The 6,788-nt window shown below is 34.9% G+C and overlaps 1 protein-coding gene across 1 annotated transcript in view; it reads left to right on the forward strand.

The window, feature by feature from the left end:
* Window positions 1-3,626: 3,626 nt before the first annotated feature.
* Window positions 3,627-6,788, forward strand: part of LOC116846155 (bumetanide-sensitive sodium-(potassium)-chloride cotransporter) — a 34,566-nt gene continuing 31,404 nt past the window's right edge. Inside the window, exon 1 of the mRNA XM_032819640.1 lies at window positions 3,627-3,983. The gene's annotated coding sequence lies outside the window, so the exon portion shown is untranslated. The remainder of the gene's footprint in view (window positions 3,984-6,788) is intronic.

The following is a 6,788-nucleotide window of genomic DNA, read 5'->3' on the forward strand; positions in this document are numbered from 1 at the left end:
TATATATATATATATATATATACTTATGGGTAACTCTACACACCCAGTGTATGTGAAAAATGCCCAAGTCCTCGCAAATTATGATGGTTTGCGTTGTACACTGAGAAAGAAATACTTGAAAATTTATTTGTGTATATACAGCTTCTTTATACAAAAACAAATTTTGTATCTCTCAAATGAATTTTCGAGCATCTGTTTTCAGTATAGAGCCGCATTAATTGTATTTGTTTTTTCCTTCAGTTATATTTAATGTAACTTTGTTTTACATAAGCTTCCAGTCACGATACACAAGTACGATCGCGTAAACATCAAATGGTGTAATACGTCGAAAACTAGACGACACACGACATTGTTTCGTACGACGGATTTATGTCATGCTCGACGTCTTCTTCCGACAGCATCTCCCATTGCGCATCCAATTGATCCGGCTCTGTTTACATGAAAACGAGACTTACAGTAAGATACCTTTTATTGAATTCCGACATAATAACAATGGATTATTGGCGCCATGATTATCAGCAACAAGTTGGCCCGAAATTTAACGTATTTCGCGCTTTCTTATGACGCGAAACTCACGTAATGGGAAAACGTTCGACGTGGAAGCGCGTATTGGCGAGGCACAGCTCGTCCGTTTCTATTAAGGAAATCAACACTTCCATGACACAACGTGGCTAACGTTAAACTCGTTAAGAGGATGTTAAAAAAAGGTGCATCCATCGCTTATATCATTTCGTCGTCGCGCGCGGCCGTGGGTTTGATTATCGGCTGCACACGCCTGGCAATAAACCGTCGTTAGCATAACGCCAGTGATATGATCTAAACACGTATCTGAGATGGAACCGCATTTTTTCTCTTGACATAAACGCAAAGATATATGGCAAGATATCTAAAAATATTAAAAAAAAAATGTATTTGAAAAATCTCCGAATACTTGTCAATAAACTTCTAATCATGTGTTCTGAATTGCGAGAATTGCCGTTCTCCTCTCAATTAGAAACGTAAAAATGAAAATCACGTGCACAAAAATAAAGCAAAAGAAAAAGAAAAAAAACACACACAAAGGCGTTACCCAGCATTGTTAGCGACGCCTGGCTATTATTGGATCCGTTCTGCTCGACCGTGTACTTTTCTGTTCATAAAAACGAAATGCGCATGTGCATCTGTATACTCTTCTCAGAGAAGAAAAGAAGAACGAATATATTAGATTTAGTTAAGAAGAGCCCCGGACCCATTGTGCGTGACATTCCGTATCCCGCGGGACACGATGTGTATGCACAGTACGATATTTCAGTTCGGTGCTCGCGCAAATCCGTAAATCATGACTTCCTTGGCGATACATTAAGCAAACGAGGCGTGAAAACACGCAGACATATCGAAAGTAATCGCGATACGGTGCACGGACAAACGAGACGGTTATTGACTCAACCACTTGTCGTTATTTAACCGATTAAGCATTTGCCGAGCAGAAAGGAAAACGTGTGTTAAACGTAACCGATAAGGGAATACCAAGAATATCATTGACAAATTCTTCTTCTATCTCCTATGACATGACAGATTGTGTCAACAACGAAATGGAAACTCGAATAAGTTAGATCAGCTGGATCAGTGGGGTCAGTTAGAATGCATGAACAGGAAAATACGCTGATACCGTGTACGCACAGAAAGAATTTTGTAGTGAAAATTATTAATAATATTATATACAACTATAGGATTTTGCAGCCGAGTAATTCATTCCATCTTTTTATTTCATATGTACTACTTATATATTTTAAGAACTGTGAGATGTGCCAATAAAACACTCGCGCTGTGTGTTTCCAGCGAAATGTACTGTATTTCTAACGAAATTTGTTAAGGGGACAGGAGGGTCAGATTGCTTGAAAATCGTACTTGTTTTTTACAATTTTTTATGAGAAACTGAATGAATATGCGAAAGTGTTATTTTGATGTATTTATAGAATATATAAAGAGAAGAAAAATATAATTTTGATGATCAAATACTCAATATAAATGTATGATACATGCAGTTAAAATATATTTAATTTTTCTTTTCAAGGTTGTCATTTTGCAAAATCTTGGTGGTTCAATTAAACTGAATTTTAAGAAAATTTTCATAAGCTTATCGTTATCGTGTGAACCACTGACAAACTCGTGAAAATATTTAATTTTGAAATATTAATTTTTTATTATAAAAGAACTGAAAATTTAATAATATTCCATTAAGATATTTGCAATTTCATTAATTTTTACTCAGTTTCTATTATAGTGGTTCATACGATAACGACAAGCTTACGGAAATTTTCTACCCATTAGAACATTACAGGCGCGCGTTTCGCTATTTAGCATCTTATCATTACAATGACCTTTTAAATTATCTTATAAAATTACCTTATTCTTACTCTTATTTTTGCCTAAATAATATGTTTCTCTCTTTCTCTTTTTTTTTCTTTCTCCTCTACCCTTCTATTCTCTATTCTTCTATTCTTATAATTTATATCTCTTCTGTATTCTTTTCTTCATGAGCTAACTAACGCGATGGCAGTTATTTGCCTGATAATTTGACAGGCGCAAACGACACGAAGCAAGCCGCAGCCCACATGAAGCTAAGCGAGAGAACCAATCAGCATCGCGGAAAAGCGGCAACAATTAAATATTTTACATGCCTTTTTTTAGAGTGGAAACTTCAGCTTAATTGAATCACCGAGAGTCAAGATATTACTGCAAAATGACGAGCTTGAAAAGAAAATCGATATATTTTAAGAAAAAATATATTTTAACTGCATGTACTATACACTTATATTGAATATTTGACCATTAAAATTATATTTTTCTTCTCTTTATATATTGTATAAGTACACGTCAAAATAATATTTTCGCATATTTATTTAGTTTGTCATAAAAAATTGTGAAAAAACAAGCACGATTTCCAGGCAACCTGACCCTCCAGTCCCTTTAAGTTTCTTAGCAAGACAAACCTTGTACTGACAGTCTATTCTCGGACTACTGGAAAAACATGGTAAAACTGAAAAGAATTTACATTAAAAGAAATCATAATATTCTTTCCGTGTGTAAGTGTACGACGCGTGTTCTGTTGTACAGTTAATATATTACACGCTGTATTGCTGTATTTTCACGTCATGGCAGAGTAACAGCAGCAATATCAGTAAGGAACGCTATCTTGACAAGAGGCAGTCGAAACACCTCATTTGGCAGAGCGGAGTCGTCTGAATATCCGCCGGTGTGTTTCCGCCTGTGGCCCGCGCGTGCAATTAAGCGATTTTGTTAATAGCGACAAAATGTCGGTATAAAACGATCTTAGAATGAACACGGGCAGAGGACTTGGAACGCGACAGAACTTGTGTTACATCATGCCGGCCCCAGTACCACTTATTAAGCATAACAACAGCGACAATAATTCCGTAGAAAAGCGATTGGACGCAATCTCAGCGCGAATCTACTTCCTTCTAGCATAATTTCCGAAGCAACAGTTCATACGATAACACATCTCTCGCAAGGGCGCCCTGACAGCGTAGGCGGTATATCGTGCAAAGTCAACGTCATCAGCCGCATTAACAATTCCTCGCCGCCTATATAATGACGGCACCACTGAAACAGGTGGTAGTCGCTCGCAGGATTTGTGCGCGAAACCATCTTTTGTAAGCTCACGCGATAATAACGATAATCCGGTAGATTGTCTTGTCACGTTTCCGGAACCGATGTTCTAATAAAAGGGAAAATAAAATCAAGTGGAATTAATATGTACATTTTCTGAACAGTGGAAAGTTCCGAGAAGCGCGAGCGTTTCTAGTTGAAATTTTCCAAAAAACTTTTACAAGTTTTACAACAAAAAACGGATTGCAAAAGTATAGAATACAATTAGAAATACATTATAACCAGACGACATTTGATACTGCGACTCGATCTCGAGTGACTCAATCTCGGTGTGACTTTTGAGTGAATTTGTGAAGGTCTATCGATCTGTCAAGGTAAGTTCACTGCTGTGTTTCTCGCTGCGTTTTCGTGTCTTCTTCTTCGTAATATATTTTCGATCGTGGAAACGTTGCATCATGACTTAACACGTTGTATATCCATCCTTCGATTCGCGAAATGTACTTTTCGCGAGGCCACGTTACTTTTATGGATTCCTGCAAGTGTATCGAACTGTTGCTGCGCTGTCCTTTTTTTTAATTTAACTATTTATACAGCACAGTTTGAGTGTGTGCGAATCTCCGAAAAAAATAGTTGATCCAACTAAAATTACAATTATTTTAGGTTCCAACTATATTTGTTACAAAATAGTAGTAGTAATGTGCATATGATGTCATCATCACTCACAATACAGTAGAATTTAATAAAGAATGGTAGTTCTCTTAATCATGATTTATAGTAATTATTTCTCTATGTGATCACAGTTACAAATACCAAATAATTTCTTTCTCGGAGTGTTTGAAAAACTCTCCGCGTACATATTCGGGGATATTTTCAGTAATACGTCAATAAAACACAATGCAAATTTAAGATAACAGATCAAAGAAGATGTCTCGCAGAGAAACTTGTCTCCTTGTCGCATGCATTTGGTGCTTTAGCTCTCCGCGTTTTGTTTCTGCGTGTTCCACCGTGAAATTTCATTTTCAAGAACCATTGTGCGCGTAAGTAAACCTGTCCCCGCGTTTTTTTTTACATATACACAAAGTGTTTCTCTCCATTGTGCCATATTAAGAGACGTCAAAAGATTTCGAATCGTCCTGTGGCACAGCTCTCGCGCCTTGTCTCCTCTCATCGCGGCTTCTCTGCACTTCTGTCAACAGCGTTCTGCGAAGCGCACGTCAAAAAATCACTCATTTCTTTCAAAAATTCGTTTCTTTTCTCTTTTATTTCCCTCCCTTCTTCCTTTCTTCCTTCCTTTTTTCTCATTCTCTACTAGTGCGTGCCGAGAGTCGCAGCTTACGAAAGACGCACGCAGCCGCTCACGCGAAAGTTCAAAAGTCCGCCGCTCGCACGCCTCGTGCGTACACGAGCGATCATTCATGTACCGATCTTCATTAATTGATAACGTAAAATTGATCATTCACAAAATATTGGAGGACTTTTTCGTGCGACCCAGTGTACAAGCACAGCAGCAGATGTCGCCGTCACAGTTCATCCACGCGTGATCATTCACCAATCTTGCAAAAGGGAATCAATTTTTCTATAAGACCTTTTATTTATGTTAATCTATTGTCTTAAATAAATCCGTATTGTGTTACGTTTTACTGACATATAATCGAAAACATCTCCGAAAATATACGCGAATAATTTTACATTGAGAAAATAATGTTTGATGTTTGCAACTGTAATCATATAGTTAAAGTAAAAGCACCAAAAACGACATACCACTTTGTTTTTGGAGATTATGTCTTAATGTAAAGCTCAAAATATAAATGTAAATATATATATGTAGTTGGAAGTATCTCCTATTAGATAATATCATATTTTTACTAAAATTGTTTATAGATTTAAAACAAAAAATGTTTTTGTAAAACGTATGAAAATGGAGTTTAAAGAAAATGGGTGCCAAAAACGATATACTTATTGGAAGTTATATAATATATTGCATATACGATAATACTTGATAATAAATAATTCATTAATGCGTTTAATGGTTGAATAATATTCATTTATTCAAATTTAATGTTACATATAATGTAAATATTATGTTACAAAAGGGAAATATAATTAAATAAACATATCTTTGGCATTTCCATCTTTTTCATTTCTCACATATTTTACATATGTTATATTTTTAAACTAAACAAAATTAAACTTTAAAATAAACAAATGTTACGTCACAATGGAATGTTAGAATTAAGTTATGTTAGTCCAAAGTATCGCACCTATCGCATACTGTAGGTGTGTCACTTTAAGACACATTCTCATAAAATTTTTCAAGTTATACAGTAAAATAGTGATGAAGATATCAAGCGCCGCGGTCGCGGCACGACGCCGAGTACGTATCGAACAAAACAATGCGACTGTGTAAGCTTATCTGGAATTTCTAGGTCGATTGGTCTTCCGAGTCAAATATCTCAAGCACGAAAATTATAGTCGAAAATCTGATGAAAATTTCCTTATATAATGTTTAGCGCGCGCGTAATTTGCACTAAGTTTGATTAAGATTGGTGCAGGCAATACGGAGATCTCGAAATCTCGCTCGCTAAAAAATCCTTTTATTTTCGCGCATACACTGTTAAATATTGGAGGGTCAAATTTAAACCAATTTTTTGAGTTAAATAATAGTATATTTAGTTATTTTTAACTATCATGTATGTCAAAATTTATTATTTTAATACAAAACATATGTTTAAAAAAATAACCACATCTAATCAACCCATTTAAAACAATATTGTCATTTTTTACTAAAACAAAGGTTACATTAACGTGCACATAATAAAAAATAAACTAAATTTTAGTCAAATTTAATATATTTCTTAAGTTAAATTATTTAACTCCATTACATTAGTTAAATTAACGACATATTTAGTAAGAGCAATGACGACTTATAGGAATGGTTAAAAATAACTCAAATTGAGTATAATTTGACACTACGGATTTAACAGTGTAACATTATATTTTTACAAAAGCCAAACGCATGTAAAAGAACTTAGTATTGAACAAAAAGATATTATCGTTGTTTAGTCTACGTAATTCGTCAATAAAAATCATAGAAATAAAACTTACGAATTTCTAAAACTCGATATTTGCTAATTCAGCATATAAAAGAATGAGAAATATACCAAGTATGAATTTTTTAT

This window comes from Odontomachus brunneus, unplaced genomic scaffold, assembly GCF_010583005.1.
Source record: "Odontomachus brunneus isolate Ranch 3 - 2012 unplaced genomic scaffold, Obru_v1 Obru_scaffold_061, whole genome shotgun sequence".
NCBI classification, from domain to species: Eukaryota; Metazoa; Arthropoda; class Insecta; order Hymenoptera; family Formicidae; genus Odontomachus; species Odontomachus brunneus.